Genomic DNA, 19,745 nt, shown 5'->3' on the forward strand with positions numbered 1-19,745 from the left:
ACTCTCAGAGCTACTGAGAGTTAACAAGTGTTAAAAGCTCTTAGATCTATTTAGAGAGAAGGCCAATTTACTGTGATTAAATGCGAGGTAGCGTTCAATTAGTGAAAGGTAAACACAACATATCAATCCACTAGGATAATTTTTAAATCAAAAGTTAGAGCACATATAGGCTGCTGCAATAATAATTTACTAATTTAATGATGATGGAGCTTTTTAAGATCTTCACTAAGAGTGTGTATGAAGGACACCCCTAATGTTAATTAGAGCTTGCTTCATTAAGAACTTAACCAAAAGGCCACACTTTGCAAAATTATTTGGGAGCCTATGAGGAATGAGAGTTGATGGCAGGAAATTACCATGAGTATCTTTCCCATCAGTTAATGAAGGGTCTGATGTATAAATCATTAGCAGGGGCCATATGGTGACAGTCAGTCAAAGAAAGGAGAATTTGGAATTTATGGATGGGAGCAGGGCAGATGGCTGGGAAGGATGTGTGAAGGCACATGCCTCTTCATATATGTGCCCCTGTGGCAGCAAAAACCTGCTCTGCCGTGCAGGCTGCAGGGCGGTTTTGTTTGGCAGACAGCCATTGCCTACACCCCTGGGCTCCGCCTGACAGGCTTGCGGTCGCCTCCGGCCAAGCGCTAAAGCTTGAGAGACAGGAAGTGCTTGGGAACTTAGGATATATTCATCTGCCTGCACTCCAGTTGCAGGGGTGCCTCCCAGATTCAGCACAGTTCTTTCTGCCCCTGGCAGCTAGCTCCTTTGAAGATGTGTGCTCTGGTCCACAATTGTTCAAACCAACTTGGGATTCTAATGGCCAGGGTGCCCTGACAGCCTGGGACAGCGGTTGCCAAAGATTTCTGCACATTGGAATCAGTTACTGGTGGTGGACGGGGTGGTATCTTTTAAAACTGCGAATTTCTGCCTCTCAATCCAGACATTTAATCCATGTGGTGTGTGCTATATTGAATGTTTGCATCCTCCTCAAAACTATATGTTCACAATATTGTAAAATGATGATAACTCAATAAAAAAATGTAGAAAAAACCTATATGTTGAAACTCTAATTTTCAAAGTGATAGTATCTGGAGATGGGATCTTTGGGAGAGAATTAGGTGATGAGGATGGAGCCCTCATAATGGGATTAGAGCCCTTATGTTAAGAGATGGGAGAGAGCTTGCTTGCTGTCTCTGCTCTCTGCCACGTGCGTGTGCGAGGAGAAGACACCTGCACACCAGGAAGAGGGTTCTCACCAGACACCAAACTTGCCAGCCCATAGCTCTTGCGCTTCCCAGCCTCTAGAACTGTGAGAAATATATTTCTGTTGTTAAAAAACCACCCAGTTTATGGTATTTTTTGTTATAGCAGTCCACACGGACTAAGACAGGCTATGATGGGAGCACGGAGACTTTGTAAAGTGTCACCTGCCTGGGTAACTCTAGCATGCAGCAAAATCCAAAGCCACTGGCCTAGGACCCAAGCCCAAGGTCGAAGGAAGGTAGATGAAAGGCTCTGAGCCCTGTAGCAAATCCTGGAATCTGGGAAGAACATGTTCCTGGCAAGGCTGCTGAACATTGAGGGGAGGGGGTCTTTAGAGGGAACAAGGTCTTTAGAATTAACAGACCTGGGTTTGAATCCTAGCACCGTGCTTTCTCTGGGTAATTATCCTCTCTGAGTTTTCTGTCCTATAGAAGGGGGTAACAATACTTTCCTTAGAAGCTGTGTGAGCATTAAATGAAATAATGTATATAAAGAATATATAGCCTAAAATATCATGAGTGAAAGAATGGTTTATCAAACCAGTGAGAATTAACTAGCAAATAAATAGAGAAGAAAAGAAAAAGAGTATCTGGGACAATCGGTATTTAGTACTTGTTTGAAGTTGCTAGAAAACAAACAAACAAACAAACAAATACTGTGCAAATGTCTCAATAAACCGAGGACTCTGGTAATAACTGTATTTTGTTGTGTGTCAATGGAGAGCCAGGCACTATTGTGGGCACTTTATAAACACTTCTTAGATTGCTGACCAGTAAATATGTCGATCAGAATTTTCAGACAAGGGGCAGGCCAGAGTGTACTGCTCATAAGAGATTCTACTAGTTCAAAGCATATGATATCCATGGCTGGAGGCCTTGGATGTTGAGAGAATGCCTCTTAATTTCCCAAGGGGACAAGAGGCAATCGGGTGGAAAGAAGGCTGGAATCTACAAAGACGCAGCTACAAGTGTCCCTCATTGTCAGTGTCAGGCCTGCCACTCCCAAGCTGACCAGCTGTGGGTACATTCCTTCACCATTCTGATTCTTGGCTTCTTCATTATTATGAAGTACAGAGAAAGACAGCTGCCTCACAGAATATAAAAGCACAAAATGAGATAATATAGGGAAAAGTGCAGATCATGGTGCCAGGTTCACAGCAAGAACTCAAAAGCAGTTTGCTGAATAGCCGACATGGAAACAACCTAAATGTCCATCAACAAATGACTAGATAGAGAAGTTGTGGTGTATTTACACAATGGAATACTACTTAGCCATAACAAAGAATAAAATAATGTCATTTGCAGCAACATGGATGAAACTGGAAATTGTCATACTAAATGAAGTAATCCAGAAAGAGGAAGAAAAATACCACATGATATCACTTGTATGTGGAATCTAAAAAAAAAAAAAAAAACAAAAACACACAAATGAACTTATTTACAAAACAGAAACAGACTCACAGATATAGAAAACAAACTTACAGTTACCAGAGGGAAAAGGAGACGGGAAGGAATAAATTAAGAGTTCAAGATTTGCAGATACTAACTACTATATATAAAATAGATAAACAATAAGTTCTATGGTATAGCACCAGAAACTTTATTCAATATCTTGTAGTAATCTATAATGAAAAAGAATATGAAAAGGAATATATATATACGCATATGTATGACTAAAACATTATGCTGTACACCAGAAACTGACACACTGTAAACCAACTATACTTCAATAAAAAATTTAAAAACCGTTTTGCTGAATTGCACATTGCAAATAGCAGAGGGAGGAAGCAGGGAGTGGGATGGGTAGGGGTGGGAGCCTGGAGCAGGACTCCTGGATTCTGTGAGGGCACAGAAACTTCCATGCAAGGCGCTACCCCATTTCCCAGCAAACGCCAGGTCTAATGAACTCTTGAAACTATCCTCTTCTTGCTCCCAGACAAACTCATACACCTGTGGGCACTTTGTTCCAAGCAAGCCCCTCAGTTGGAGTTGGGAAAACCAAAACTGCTCGGCAGCAGCCCATGCAGTCCCACAGGCATGATGCTCGGCACCTCAATTAGACTGCGCTCTGAGAAGAGCCAGCTCCAGCCCCTGTCTCAGCACCAACCCTCCCTGCAGAAACCACCAACCCCCCAACTAGGAAAAAATCAATGGACTCTTCTCCCCACCGATACCCAAATAGCTATTTGAATGTGTTCTATAGCAGGAGGAGCTGCTGAACAAAAAGTCAGGGCCGATTTGAAGTTGGTCTTTGTATCAGCATTTGCTTTTAAAGACGTAATTCTCCCAACTCCGTGAGCCCCTGAAGATAAAAAAAATTACATAAATGTACAAATGACTTTATGACTTTGATTATACAACTTCTGAGAAAATATCCCCATGAACTGTTAAAGAAGACTAAAGATATTGTGATAAAGAAGACTCTTTGAAATTCTGCTTGAAAAAAAAAACTATGTCATGAGATATGAATGCAGCCAAAGCCTTGATAAAAGTCATGTCATCCTTTTGCCATGGAAGCCTCTGAGGCATGAAAGGGACCACGGGCCTGGAGATCTTTGCTGCCTTTCAAGTCTGGCTTATTAACATGCATTAGAGCCTTCCTGAAGATGGGTCCGGCCAAAGGTTATCAGCGAAAACTTAATTTAATGAGCCCAGAACACGGGGAGAGAAGCCCTGCCAAGCCAAGACCGAGAGGAATTTGGAGCAAGGGCATTTCATTTCCTGAAAAGGAGAAATAAAGATAAACTCATTAAAGCAGAAGGTACTACATTGTTGGGTTTTTATCCTCAGAGTAGCGCTCTCCATGGGGGAGCCTCTCACTCTCACTTTGGGGACTAAAATCTCACCCCACCCAAAATAGAAACTGATGGTAACAGAGGCTTTGAGGGTAAAGAAGAGCCACAGGGAATCTCGAGGCCAGCAGCAGCGCTGAGATGTGACAGTCAGTGCGTACAGGAGGCCAACAGGCCTCTCAGGGGCTGAGGCTGTGCGTTCTGAAATTTGGTGGCCAGTAGATCTGGGCCATTGCCTCCATCATGGTTGTGCAAATTCAAGTAAGAACTCTGCAAATCCTGAGGACAGAGAAAGCTGCTCAAAGAAATGCAAATGCTCTCCTGTGATGAGAATAAATTGTTCCAAGGCTGGAATGGTGAGGGCGTCTCTGGTGTCAGTCATACGGGGGTCCCAGCTTGACATGGCTACAGGAGACAAGCCAATAGCACAAGCTGGTGAACCAGGCCAGCAGTGAGACAGGAACGCTTGTTGAGGTGAGAGTGTGGCCTCTTCTGTGGGGAGTGGCAGATCCTCAGCTCTGGAGGACAGTTGCCCTACGGGAAGGGTGACATGTTGCCAGATCGGATTGTGAAATCAGCAGGAAACTAGAATTTCTCTGTAAAATTTCCTAATTCTAAAGTATTGGTAACTAGTTTACTGTGTTTTAAACTTTTTGTGAGCCAAGTAAGACATTTCTGTGGAATGGATATAACCAAAGGCCTGTCGATCGGGCCACCTGACTAGAGCATCAGATGGTGGTGGACAACATGGCCTAGTTCTGAAAGTCAGAGGGAAAACTACCAGCCAGGAGGCTGAATGAGTTACAGTATTTATGTTTGTGGAAGAAAATGCTACCTAACAGGATCGTTGTGAATGACCATGAATGTAGTATATTATACAACTCCAGGAGGTGTCATTTATAACAAAGGCTATTTAGATGGCACCTCTTGAAGTTGCAGAGTGTGCAACCTGCACAACCATACCTGGCAACCCAATCCTGGTTGTGACACACACCAGCCCTTCATTTCAGTAGGCTCCTGGGGCACAGAGAATGAACCTATTCAAGTCCCAGTCCATTGGTTCAGGTGGGCCAGTACACCCTTTCTTGACCCTCAAAAGGATTATCAGCAAAATCAATTCTAAAACAGCTCTTTGGCATTGTCAACAATACGCAGAAAGAATTTAATTTTTTTCCTCTCATCTTGTTGAGCACAAAGCAGGATGTTTCATCAACACAGTCCCAGTAGACTACACTCTAGTAGTGACTCAACCTAGGTATACATAATTATGGATTTTAAAAAAAAATGGAAAGATGTAAGTTACATAAGTTCCTGTGGCTTTGTTTGTGATGGGTTTATAACAACTGCCATTTAAGATTGATTGTCGGGCTGTGTATTCTGTGCTGGATTAATATAATGATGAGACACAATTTATGCCTTTGCAGGATATAGAGTTATATGTCCAATGACCTGTAAGCTTCAAAGGCAAGGATGACACTGGCTGACCTTGGAGCAGTACGTCACCTGTACATCTGACCTCAAGGTAAAGGATAGAAAGAGAAAGAGAGTTCTAGAAATTGGCAGAAGGAAGCTCTCCCAGCACCTTGAGTCAAGAGACAGTTATTTTCCTTTGAAGCTCAACAGGAACATAAATACATGGCTGCAGTAAAGTATCTTCAAGGAAGAGAAATACAGGGATGTGTTAGTGAATGTGATGAGCTGTATTTTAGTGGCTCAGAAAATATGTAAGCAGTAATTCCCATAAATATTTAATAATAAGCCAGATATATAAAGACAAAGGGGGATACACACACATTTGTTACCCAGTATTAAAAATGTATCATAAACATTTGTTGACTAAAATGATATTTCAATTTACATAATCCCCCAAAGATAGAGTTTCATTCCTGATGATAAACAGTGACATTGTTTAAGGGAATGAAAAAGAAGGTTGGATCTCTCGGGTGACCCTGCTGGCCCTGGCCTTGGAAGAAGCGATGGGGCATGACTCATCCCTGGCCCCCTGGGTCACTAATGAGGACCTTAACCCTCACTCATCTGCATGGAGGCCGTCCTAGGACATAGTTTCCAGAACATACGAACAACAGCAACAAAAAATCAATAAGACACCAGTCTCCTCTGTTAAGACTGGGTCAGTCTGCAAATAAAAATTGAATGTTCCAAAGAAGAATGACTCTATCTGACTTGTTCAATGCTTTACATGGGGAAAATTAAAAAAAAAAATGAACTGCCACAAACATTAGACCAGAACAGTGCCGGAGCTTGATAAACATCTTCATGAAATGTTAAAACGGCTGCCTCATTTGTCTGCAGCACGAGTCAAGCACCACTGTGAGAGTGCTTCTTGCCTCCCTTCCAAATCAGGGGTAATTTGCTGGCTTCAAAAAAAAAAAAAAAAAGGGAAAGAAAGGAAAAGAGAGGGGACCTGATCTCATCAATGATTTGTTGAAATATTCATGGAGCCAAGAAAACTCTTCCCTCTAAAATGATATTTTTCCCCCAGGTTCTGACCCTTCAGTCTCCCTCCAGCCTGGGAATCTATGTTTTCTCTCCTCCATGTACTTTTCAGTGGTTTCCATTATTACATGACACACCGTTCACCTCCATCCACAGTGCCAGGATCTCAGCAGGCGCGCCCTTGCTCAGGGACTTTGCCGCTCTAAAACTCTGAACTGATGCTTTGTCTCACCTGAAGGGCTGAGCAGTCTCCCCTCTAGAGTGAGCCTTCCCCATCCTGGAAAGAGGCTGTGAGCAGAGCGGAAGCAGTGACATCTGAGGTTGGTAATGTCCACAGTTTGTACACAAATGACTTTTTCAAAGCCAGCAAAGAGATGGATTGATGTTTAACTGACCCAAGGGATAGCCTGTTCCTATGTAGAGACAAAAATCTTAGCCCGCACCCTTGCAGGGCTTCATGCTGCTTTGGGTAGAATTATTATCCAAAGGCATGGGCAGATGGGGATATATTAAGAGACTACAAGCTATGATTCCTGGGTGTGGGTTAACTTGTGTGTCAGAGAACTTGATGTGACCCAAGTGCTGATGCCTTCATAGAAAAACAGGCAGCAAGGTGTAAGTGAGTTTTTAGCACTATAAAAGTGACATAATGAGAGGCACCCTAGCCCCAAGTCCAAGGTCTGGAGGGAAACATCAGCTGGGATTGAGAGAGGTAGCCATCCACGTGTTTCTCTGGTGATTCAGAGGGAGAAACAGACTTAAGGGAATCATGTTTATTGGCAGAATCATTTCTTTAAGTTGATGTTCAAGGGTGTCTCATTCCCCATCTATAAATCTGCTTAGAAAACTGGGGATATGCCAGAATTCAACTCAGAATCCAACCTTCTTGAAGAAGGCTTTCCTCTCTGCTCTGCGTCCTGGACCTACTCATGTGGTTGCGTTTCTCACGCCACATTTGCAGCTCTTGGTGGGGTGGATGTTTCTCCTATTAGAATATGGGTTCTTGCAGGTAAGATGAGGCTTATTCAGCTCAGTGTGATTACCATATTATCAATAAATATTTACTAATTGTTTGTTAAATGCAATTCCATTCTAATTTCCATTTTCTTCCTCTGCCCACCATGGCAGTTTGGATATTTCTTTATCTTTGATACTATTAATTCTGTCCCTCTGCCGTTTCCCCCTTTTGGGCATTTTTCTCTATTCCTTCTTCCATTCTTCTCATTTGTTGCTTATCCCCTTCCCTCCTCTCCAGCCCTGGCGGTGAGCCTGCCAGTGACTCCCGTGGGTATTTCCTAACAAAGAGCGCCCAGAAATTTCTTGAAGAAGGGCTACTTTTCAGTTCTTTGACATCCCTTGGAATCACCAGAGAGAGCAAAATCTCTCAGTGGTGTAAGAAAGATGATAATAACTACTCCTGATGAAACAGGGAGCGGGATAGGGATTGGGGGACCCTATGGTAATACACTAGCCCTGAGCGTCACCAGAAAACCCCCCAGTATTTATAAAGAGATCTGTGGTGCTGGTTATGGATTAATGCACTTGGCACAACAGGTAGACACAGGTGGCCAGCTCTACTTTAGGGAATTGGTCCTGTGTTTTTTTTTATCCCCTACTGGATAGGACTCAACCAAAATGCATATTTTTTCTACCTTAGAAAAGCATACTGTCACTAAGTCCAGAAGTCAAGAAATGAATAGAATCATCCAATGGCAGACTCCATTAGTAACATCCCAATGCGCTCTAAACATAGTCCTCCCAGAGATGCCAGATTCAGCAATTCCGAGATGCGTCCAGGGGACCTGTGATATTCATCGAATTCATGAGGGGAGGCGGAGGCCAGAATGCTTAAGGCCAAGGCATCCTAACATGCTCTTCCCCCATTAAGGGGAGAAAGCAAGCTTCAGTGCAACGTGGCATCATCCATCTAAGCAGGCAAGTGGAATAGATTTCCCGATTACCAGGTTAAGTGATGCATCAAACGGGAGCGAGCCTGGTCATTACTAATCATTGAAATTTAGGAAGACTGAGCTCAGTGACATTATCAGGCCCGCATTAAAGAGTGACTTCTCTCTGCTATAGGAATATACTGGTGTCCTCTCCAGAATTTATGACTCTGGGAAGCTGCAGGATGGGCTGAGGCAGCAGCTACCTATGGCACTAGCATCCCCATCCATCGACCCCACAACCCCAGTGCTGGCCGGCCTCAGAGGCTGGGACCTCTGATCTCTCCTCTCTGCTGGGCTCCTTCAGTGGTCAAGCCCACAGGCAGACTAAAGAGTAAGCATCTGGACATTAATTCAACTAGAGGACTATTATAACATCATCAAATTGCCAACTAGCTTATTTCCTTCTGGTTTTCAATCAGGGAATATGCAATGGTTTCTCATAATCCAAACGATAGTAGCATCTAAACCCGAAGGTGTTTTTTCCCAGGATATACATGCTCCAAACTCATCACCAGAGATCATTTCGCTTGTTCTACAGTGAGACCCAGGCATTTAAAGTTAGAATAAAATCCTCAAGGGATCCTGAATCACACACATCATTAAAAATCACTAACTTACAAGATCCCCTTTGAGGAGAACTGGGTAGTAGAGCAGATATTTGGGGACCACCTGTTGCCAAGTCCAAACTCGTTCTGCTCGCTGCATGACAGGCCAATAAATCGGGAGAGGAGGTGTTGGGGCAAGGAATAGCGACTTTATTCGGAAAGCCCGCAGACCGAGAGGATGGCAGACTAGTGTCTTGGAGAACCATCCTGCTCTAGTCAGAAAACAGGCTTCTTTTATACAAAAAACAAGGGAGGGGGTGTGGTGGGTTGCTGCAAACTTCTTGCTGCAGGCATTCTTTGTTCTTGCAGCCATCCTGTGGGCTAGGTCATGGTGTCCCTGTAAACCTCCAACAAAACAAAGGTTATTCTCTACCACATACCCACCAACAAGATCGCTAAGCAAAATCACGAACTGGACTTGAGAACCAGAGTAAAGACACAGGTCAGGAACAAGACATTGGGCATTATCAGCTACACCAGTGCGTCTCAACTTTCGCACATCTGTGACACACCTGGGAAGTTTTTTAAGAATCAGATTCTGATTCAGTAGATCCAGAGAGGAGCCTGAGATTCTATATTTCTTACAAACTCCCAAGTGATGCCAGTTCTGCTGGGCTACAAACCATCCTTTGAGTAGCAAGGATCTGTAAGAATGGTTCTCAGCCTTGACCTCACATTAGAATCATCTGGGACGCTTTTAAAAATCCCAATGCCAGGCTCATCCAAGATCGGTCAAATTAGCATGTCTACGGGTGGGCCCCAGGCATCCGTATTTTTCAAATCTTGCCAAGTAATTCCTTTGTACAGCCAAGGCTGAGAATCATTGATCTACACTGACGAACAGCTCTGCCCCTTGGAGAATTCAGTAATGATTGAATCTTCTATGTTGAATAGTTTTGGTGTACATTTAGTACAGAAATCCACCTTTGATCCAAACACAAAGGGTCCAGGGAAACTGCCCTGTCTTCCGGATCAAAGTAAGGGTCTGAGTTGTCTAAAGCTTATTTGAACACCCATCCCCTTGCCAGTGGTTGTTGAAGAATATGCATGTCACCTAATATGAGCCAATGCGATGTCAAGAGATGTCCCTATCTATAGTCTTGCAGCCATATGTGAGCTAATAAATTTCTTATTGTTTAAGCTAATTTTACTTAGATGAGGGTATCTTAATTCATATTGTCGCTTGCCTTATTTAGAACAAAGGGCTGGTTAATGCAGTAAAACCTTACTCATTGTCTAAAAATGGAAACAGGTCTCCCAAGTTTGACTAAAACCTATCTTATTTCCCTTAATCTTTCCTTGCCTCCATTTCTCCTGCTACCTACGTCTCTCTGCGGCAAAGGCAGGGTAGAAGTTGGTGGGAATGCCTTAGGATTTATAATCCTATTTCCACCCCTCTCATAAGAAGAATGACCTTGGAAAAGTCCCCAGCTTTATCTAAGCTGTGGTTTGCTGATATTTTATGGGATAAGAGTCATATCTGTGTCACAAAGCTTTTGTGAGCACCAAATGAGATGATGGATGTGCAAGCATCCTGCAAATGGTAAATTGCTATAAAAACGTCATCTGCAGTTTGTGGTGGTTGCTGCTTGCCGTTAGGAAAAATAAGCAGTGATTTCAAAGGTGGAATTTTATTCATAGTGGAAGCTATTGTGCATCCATGCACTGTCTCGTGAAGAATCCATGGAAAGCTGGGTGTACTGCTGATTCTGGCAGAGTTCCCATCTGAGAAGCTGTCCTGGAGTTACCTAGAGCATTCAAAGTGGAGGAAGAGACATAAATCACACTGTTCCTTGCAAGCAGGGTGGGGAGTCAGGCAGAGGGAGCGGAAGGGAGGCTGCAACCTAAATGATTTTTAATTATTTTCTGATTCACTACATCATTAGGGAGACAGGGAGAACTCTTAAGACTTAAGACACGGTGATCTAATGTCATTGATTTTCACATATATTTTATGAGTTATGAAATAAGATGAAGCTGGGAGAGAAAAGCTTTTTAAATATGATAAGACTAGAGAATCTCCAAGCCCATTTATGAAAAGAAGTCAAATTCTAGTTGGCAAAAGCTGAGTTGGCAAAAGTCAGGCTTCGAGATACTCCCATGGGGGTTGATCCTGAAATCTCCCTGACTCCCCAGATCTCCTCCGAGGGTGTGTTGACCACTCCCTTCTTAATGATAAATTTAAGAATGATTTAGTTTGTGTCTATTAAAATGTAAATTTCTCAATATCATTTGCTATCACATCCTCAGCCTCTAGCATAGGGCATGGGGCGTAGTAGGCTCTCAGTCTATTTCGAATGAATGAAACTCATTGTCTACACTGCACTGGGTCCTTTAGCGATAAAAGAGTATGGTTTTCTTACTATGTTCGTTGAGGTTATAATTATTTGGAGGCCTACATGGAAAAATAATTTAATAAGAAACAAATAGAGAATGGTGCAAATCATGAAATTAAATACCGAAGAGCTATCACAAACAGTGAGGTACCAGCATTAACTCAGCAAAGAAAAAAAAAGGTATTGGCTAACGTTACATAGGGTGATATTCCAGAATGAAGCAGAATGTCTACTTAACCCCCTAGTGCCTAGCACGCTGCCTTGAGCAGTTATGAAGTTTTTAAATATTCAATCAAGTGGATTTTATTTCTGGTCAATAATCTCTTTATTTTTATCCTCTTCATTTTTATCCAAAGGAGAGAGTAAGCAAACTTCACTCATCCCATCTAAAGAATAAATGATTAGTAATGTTAAAACACATACAGTGTTCACTGTGCAGACGTATATGTTGTATTCCCGCTTCGGACTTAGAATAAAGCGGGTATGCCTGCAAAGGTGGGAGAAGACGAGAGACCCAATATCCCCATGAGAACAATGCCTGCTGGGTCCTCTATCGAGTTAGTCCTGGCATCAGCTGGGTGCAGGCAACAAAAAGCGGAAGTGGGAAGGAAAGAGCAACTTCAGGCATCACAGGGTTCGTGCCACTCAAGCTGTTTTGTCAGTCCTGCCCTCCCCAATCGTACCAATACCAAAGGCCTAGGAAGAAAAATCTATAAAATAATATTGTCAATAATAACAACGTTGCCATTTATCGAAGCACCTTCTACTCCAAATAATCAATGGATACGTTGTTTTCATTTTTTTATATTCTGACCACAACTCTAAAATATTCATAGCCTGCCCTTATATTACTGGTAGAGAATTTCAGGAACACAAAGTTTAAGTAATTTCCCCAGAGGCATAAATTCAATCAGTAGTAGAACCAGGATTAGAACTTAGGTCTAGCTGACTGCAGAGGCTGCTCTGAACAGGATGCCGCACTGCTTCTCTCTCCTGCTCTGGCATTAATTTAGAGTTTTTGTAAGAAAAGAATAAGGCACCAGTGCTTTAAAAAGGCCTGCTTGAAATCAGAGTGCAGCCCAGGTAGGGAGCAGAAGCCATTTCCTCTTCTTCTTTAGAGCCAAGGAAGTCTCTTCAACATTCTGGGAGCCTGTGATCCATGTGACAACCATGGGTGAACTAGATTTCAAAAGATAGCTAACATTTACTCGAGTAGTGAATCAAGCTTGGAGTCCCAGAGTCCTCGGTAGGGCGATGTAAGGGCAAAAACAATTATCATTTAAGAGAATAATTTAACAAAGCCAAGAGAATGACTGGCCACCTCAAATGAAAGGAGAAGAATTCAGAGTTCACTAAATCTGCATATGGGGTTGGGGTCAGGAAGAGAGCTGGAGAACCATAGTTTCTTTCTTAAGATCAGTGAATTCACACACACACACAAAGCCTCTGCTGTAACTGGAAAGACAGAATGTGTGCATTACTTCCAGGCAATAAAGGTTAGAAAAGGTCAATAAATGTTTCTGAAAATAGGAATGATGAGTTGAAAAGACTATTTTAGGACAATGAATCTATCAGTGAAGTACAGGGTGAACTAAGGTGGAAGAGACTGGACTCAGTGCTTCAAGGATTCAGGAAACTTACTAAAGTAACAATCCATTATAAAGTTATTGTGATGCAAGAAATGTTGAAAATGATGATTGATAAATACCTTTGGAGTGGATCTGAAGTAGGATCAAAAGTTTTACTCTAAGGTTTATAGCCTCGATTACTTAGAGAAGACTGTCACCATCATTTTTTTAATGGAAAAATAGAGACAGATACTCAGTTAGAAAAAAAGTTAAAGACAATAATAGCCACTATTTATCAAAATATCACTATGCACCAATCATTGTATCCAGCACTCTGCAGACCCTACTAAATTTAGTCTCCACACATATCTTGTGCTTTGGCGCTATTATTCTCTTTTACAATCAAAAGAAATCAAAGCTTAGGTTAATTCATTTGCTTAAAGCCACATAGTTGGCAAGTGATGGTGTCAAAACAGTGAGGTTAGTTTAAAGCGCGCTGAGAGGGTGACAGAACATCGCAAAAGAAACGTGGAAATACCATTTGGAAACGGGGTAGAGAGAAAGTCACCTGGAGGTATCACAGCCATGACTCTGTTGCCTGAAGCTACTACCAAGTACCTCTAGCTCCGTAACACAGCACCGAAGTGAGGGTGTGAGGCTGCAAAGGCAAATCAAGAATTTTTTGTGAATTTGCCAGAGAAAAGATGGTTTCTTTAAGAAATACCACCACCAACAACAAAAGTAGAAAAAGAAGACTGCAAGATTTTCTGAATTCCCATTAATCAAAGAGCAGTTGGACATTAAGACGGCCATCATGAAAAAAACAGAAAGCAACAAGTGTTGGTGAGGATGTGGAGAAATTGGAATCCTTGTGTATTGTTGGTGGGAACATAAAATGATACAGCCACTGTGGAAAACAGTGTATCAATACCTAAAAAAAATTATATATACAATAACCATATGACCTAGGAATTCCACTTCTGGTATATACCCAAAGAATAGAAAATAGGGACTCAAACATATTTGAACACCAATGTTTATAATAGCATTATTCACAATAGTCAAAAGGTGGAAACAACACAAATATTCACCAACAGATGAATTAACAATCACAATGTGGTACATGCATACGTCAACTGAAATAAATGCGCAGCCTAAAAGTTGAGAGCTATGTTTTATTTGGTGGACATTTCTGAGGACTCGAACTCGAACCCCTTTGAGCCCAGGATGACAGCCTCTCAGATCGCTCTGCGGTACTGCTCTGAAGACGTAGGGAAGGAGCTAGGATGTATAGGAGCTTTACAACAAAGACCAGGTAGTTGGAACAATAAAAGCTTGCTTGTTATCTAAAGAAAACCAGGCATCTCAAGTTACAGAATTTAGTACTTTTCTATATATGGGAGGAAGCAAACATTTGGGCTCACTGAATTCATTCCTTTGACAAGCACCTAGCTATCTAGGGCCAGTGCCCTGTCCTTCTTACTCTGAGTCCCTTCGGAGGGCACTACTGTGAGTGGCTGCAGAGGCTGGGCTGCAGGCTTGTCTTCACTAGGGGGTGGCGGCCGCCGCTGATGACTTGATGGCTTCAGCATTCTTTGTTTACTGATATGGTTTGCGGTATTTTTCATTCACACATACAATGGAATATGATTTAGCCTTAAAAAGAATGAAATTCTGTCACACGTTACAACATGGACGAACCTTGAAGACATTAGATTATGTGAAATAAGCCAGACATGAAGCTAAATATTGTTTGAGTGAACTTATAGAGGCACTTAGAATAGTCAAATTTGTAGACAGAAAATAGAATGGTGGCATCCAGGAACCAGGGGGAGGAGGAAATAGAAATTATTGTTTAGTGGGCATAGAGCTTGAGTTTGGGAAAATGGAAAAGAGTTCCGGAGATGGGTGGTGGTGATGGTTGTACAACAATGTAAATATACTTGGTGTTACTGAACTGTACATTTAAGAGTGATTAAAATGACAACAGGAAACTACTGTATTTCAACACAATAAATATAATGGAAACAAATTTAATGGTTAAATGGCAAGTTTTATATTATATATAAATGGTATATTTATATTATGTATATTTTACCACAATTTATAAAAAAAAGTACTTGGCCAAGCATAAAGCTGGGAGCTGAATGCGGGGTCTTCTATTCTGTGCTGTGTCTGTCATGAGGAAGTGGCAGAGACCCAAAACATTCACCCCAAAACAGTCCGACTGATCATCTCAAAGAGCTGGCATTAGGAAAAGGAGTTACAGCTGTGTGATTGCTGATTTCTGTGCTATGATCCACCTTATTAAACAAAGAGATCAGGAATAATAAAATGATTTCAAAAATTTGGTTGCCATTTCATTAATTTGTCCCCCCCAAGAAAAGTCACCTAAAGTGCAACCCAGCATGGCATCAGAGGAAAAGGCACCTCTAATTGGGATTAAGGAAGTAAATAATAGGACTGAAAATGAGAACAGATGTCTTCATAGGGAGAGTGCTTCATCCTGGCGCTGCGTGCCTTCAGGGAGTATTCAATCTTGTTTTTTGGAAGTATTTAGGCACAAGATAGGATCAGATCTTCTGGGTTAAGGAAACAGTGAGGAATGGACACCATCACTCTGCAGTCTCCTCCCTGCCTTATGATCCTGTAGGCAGGTCACTTGGCTATGTGTTATTTTCTGTTAAGTATCTCGAAGATTCTTCAAGCCTTCTTAGCTTGAGCAAAAAACAAAAACAAAAACAAAAAAACAGTACACCATTCTCCAAGGCTGTGCAAACGCTTAGATGAGGCTGAGAGAACAAGGTTGGCATTTTGGTGGAGACAACTCACAAAAATTTCTCATCTTGGCGATGTTACAACTCCTGATGGCTTCAATCTTTCATGTTAGAGATTTCTATTGATTGGATAAGAAGCACACACATTTTGTCCACGGCACAGAGATATCAAAGCAAACTTTCCCCCCAGTGCCGTTTCCCCGGGGGATGGGAATGATTGATTTTTATTGGTTTAGCTTCTAGGATACTCACATCTCAATCCAGCCAATTTCTTTGGAAGGAGCTCACTCCAGTCCACCTAATTGTATTTTCTAACCAAACAGTTGAGAGAGATTTGTCATCTTTACAGTCCAGAGGAGATGGATCTCCAGATTCCTTTCCCAATTGTGTGAGCTTGTTTCTGAAGTTGGTGATCGAAGAAGGGAGCCAGGCTGAGGGGAGAAAAAAAGTCACATGAAAATATAAAGCTGAAAATACAGTGGCTGTTGTTATTTTGATGACTTCAAAAGTTACTACGGATGGTTCCCTCTGAGCAAAGGAATTTACCTGTATCAAAGGAAAAAAAAAAATGTAGCAGGCCATCCCCAAACTGGAACACAATTCTGAGCGTTGATATCAGCTTCAGGGTAAGTGTCGGGCTGCTGAAGACGGCCTCTCAGATGACGTTGGGAAACAAGCCTCCATGAATATTTTCGCCTTTCTGCATGTCCCAGGCTTTCTGAGCAGAAGTTCTACAATCGGAATTAACAGAAGGGTTGAATGGTAAACATTCAGTTGGGGATAGTATATTGCTTTAGGGGTTCACCTTCTGTGCTACTATGGGTACTGCAACCAATGTCATGGTGAGGGGGTAGGGGAGGCAGGTCCTCACGCCAACCAATTCTCTGTGAGACCACCTGAGGGTCCTACAACTCAGCTCAATGCTGACACTATCTATCTGGAGATAGTATCAGATTCCACAGGTTAAGGGCTCAGTCCTACAAGACTGTCCTCCCCACTGCAGACACCAATCACAAGTCCACGTTGTCACCTAGGCTTCTAACCAACCGGCTCTAGACTGGCAGTTCCAACAATCCCCCTCCTCAGGTTTGATTAATTTGCTTAGAGCAGCTCACAGACCTCAGAGGAACATTTTACTTACTAGATTATTAGTTTATCATGAAAGGATACAACTCGGGAACATGCAGATAGAAGAGATCCACAGGGCAAAGTAGGGGGAAATGGTGTGGAGCTTCCATGCTCTCTGCAAGTGCACCATTTTTGCCAAATTTCTATGTGTTTACCAACCAGGAAGCTCTCCAAACCCCATCTTTTGGGATTTTTATGGTGGCTTCATTGTGCAGGCATAACAGATTAAATCATTGGCCATTGGGGACTGATTCAGCCTCCAGTCCCTCCTCCTCTCCCTGGAGGCCGAAGGATGGGACTGAAAGTCTCAACCCTCTCTTCACATGGATAATATCACCGGGACAAAACTTCCTGCTGCAATGGCAACATCAGGCCCTTGTCACATCATCCATGATTGTTTGGGACACAGGGAACCAGTGCTAAGGTGCTCTATGAGTAATAAATGATGTATTCTCTATTTGGATTCAGAGTTCTGGTGTTTCTGTTAGTGTGTGTATACATATAGTGCTGGTGTGTATGTGTGTTTACACATACACTTATATGACAGTTTAACTGGTTAACCTGCAAGTAGGGTAATATCTCAAGCCTGTCACTATTTTGGACTTAATAGAAGATAATAATCATTATAATATCCTTGGGAATTAATCAAATTGCAAAAACAAGAGCTGAATGATGGTGTATTTAGTTGGGAGCCTTCTTTGGGGGCGGGGTATGAAAAACTCTGTCCCTGGTCCTACGTTCTTGAAGTTGACGTCCGTGTGCTAGATGGGATCGCAGTTGGGGCTACAACTGTAAATGCAGCATGTTCTTCGTTCTCCAGGAGTTTACTGTCTACAGGAGAAGATGAGGTATTTACACAAATATCTTTAAAAGAAAAGGGGAACTGTTTCTGTGAGAAAAATATCTTTCTACCAGGAGAGATAAAAGGAAGAGGCAGGGGTTATTTTTAGATGTATACGTTGTGGGTAGGGAAAGCCTAACAGAAGTTCTCATGAAGGGAAACTTTAAATATCCGTATCCATCATTTAGGTAAAGCCACAGACACCAACCTTCTTGAATATGTAGGTAACAGAGAGCAGAGTGTGATGGCCAGTAAAATGATGAGCAAAATCAAGATTCTAAAATATTTCTACAAACCAGGAAGACAGGAAAGGTTAACAAAATGATACCTCAAGTTATAAATGTGGAGTAACAAGCAGGTTAACAGCAGTACTTATGGGGGAGAAACAAGAGAAGGAGCAGATGACAGAGACTCAAAAGCAGTCAAATTAAATCCCAGCATTCCTCTTGGTGCTCTTTCAAAGCCCTTCATGCACCTTCGAGGCTCACACAGACTCGATGGGGGCTGCATCCGGCAAGTCTTACTGTTCCCACTGGTTAGAAGTGGTGACGCAGTCTCAGAGCATAAGGGACTTGACCAAGATCATCCAGCAAAAACAACAACTAAAAAGTGAGAATATCTCTGATCACATCGCTTGAAGAAATGACTTCATAGTCAAGGAGTCTCAACAATAATCAGAATTCAGTGGTCAGTTTCAGGCGCGACATTTCATGAAAGGATCACTAAGGGATCACTCCATCCCGTGGAGGTGGTCAGGATGGCGAAGGGTCTGGACATCATGTCATATAAGGAATGTTTGGAGGAACTTCTCCAGGAATAGAAAAGACATAAGAACTACTGTCTGTAAGTGTCTGAGGAGCTGTGATGTGGAAAGGAATTAGACTTACCTGTGAAGGTTCATGGGGCAGAACCCACACCACTGTATGAAAGTGACAGCGAGGAAGATACCAGATTATTGTAAAGGAGAGAATTCCATCATTCAGAAGTGGCAGAGATGAGCCTGCAAGAGAGTGAACCCCCCACCCCAGGGCTGATCACAGCACAGACTGCAACCAGCCACAAATCACAGTTGTTGAAGGAATTCCTGCCTAAAAATAAGAAGTTCATGACTTACCAGATCTCTTCTAACTCTGCTTTTATTCCTTGAATACAAATCTACGGTGCCAGGAAATTCATGTCCCAACAGTAGATCTTCCAAATACGCTCAGACATTAAGGGCCACGCTGAAGCCATGAGATAGCACCATCTTCACCTGGGTCATAAAAATATCACAAATAGTCATAAGGCCACTCACACATCATGATTTTTGCTTTTTGCTAGTCTTCATATCCCTCCGTGAGTGAGAAAAAGGCTGAGATTATTACGCCAGAGAAGCTAAGTGACGAGTTTAAGGTGATATGGCAGGGTAGTAGTGAGATCAGAGACAGAAACCCAGCCTCCCCTTAGATTCACTGAGATGTCAGCAACAACATTAGTTAGAAATGACTACGATTTGTAGCACTTACTATGGGACAGGCACTGCTTTAAGCACTTCCCATCTGTGATGTCATTTAACTCGCACAAAAACCCTGTCAGGTGAGAACTATTACACCTCCATCTTATGGGTTAGGAAACGAAGAAGCAGAAAAGTCAAGTAACTTGCCTGAGACCACAGGTACCACAGGGATGGGCTAGATTTCTTTTTTCTCTTTTTCTTTTTTTCCTTTAACTCCTTTATCGTGGTATGATTCCTGCACAGCAAACTACACATATTTCAGATGTACACTCATGAATTTTAATAGATGTCTACACCACTGAAACCACTACCACAATCAAGATAGCTAACATTCCCATTACTCCCCAACAGATGCAATTTTCAAATTCCCAGTTTATCCCGTCCCATCCCCTTTAACTCCTGGTAACCGTAAATTTGTTCTTTATGCCTGGGAGTCTGTTTCTATTTTGTAGATAAGTTTGTTTGTGTACTTTTTTTAGATTACACATGTAAGCAGTATCATAGGGCTAGATTTCAAACCTTGGCAGTATGGCTC

Source organism: Camelus bactrianus, chromosome 23, assembly GCF_048773025.1.
Source record: "Camelus bactrianus isolate YW-2024 breed Bactrian camel chromosome 23, ASM4877302v1, whole genome shotgun sequence".
Lineage (NCBI taxonomy): Eukaryota > Metazoa > Chordata > Mammalia > Artiodactyla > Camelidae > Camelus > Camelus bactrianus.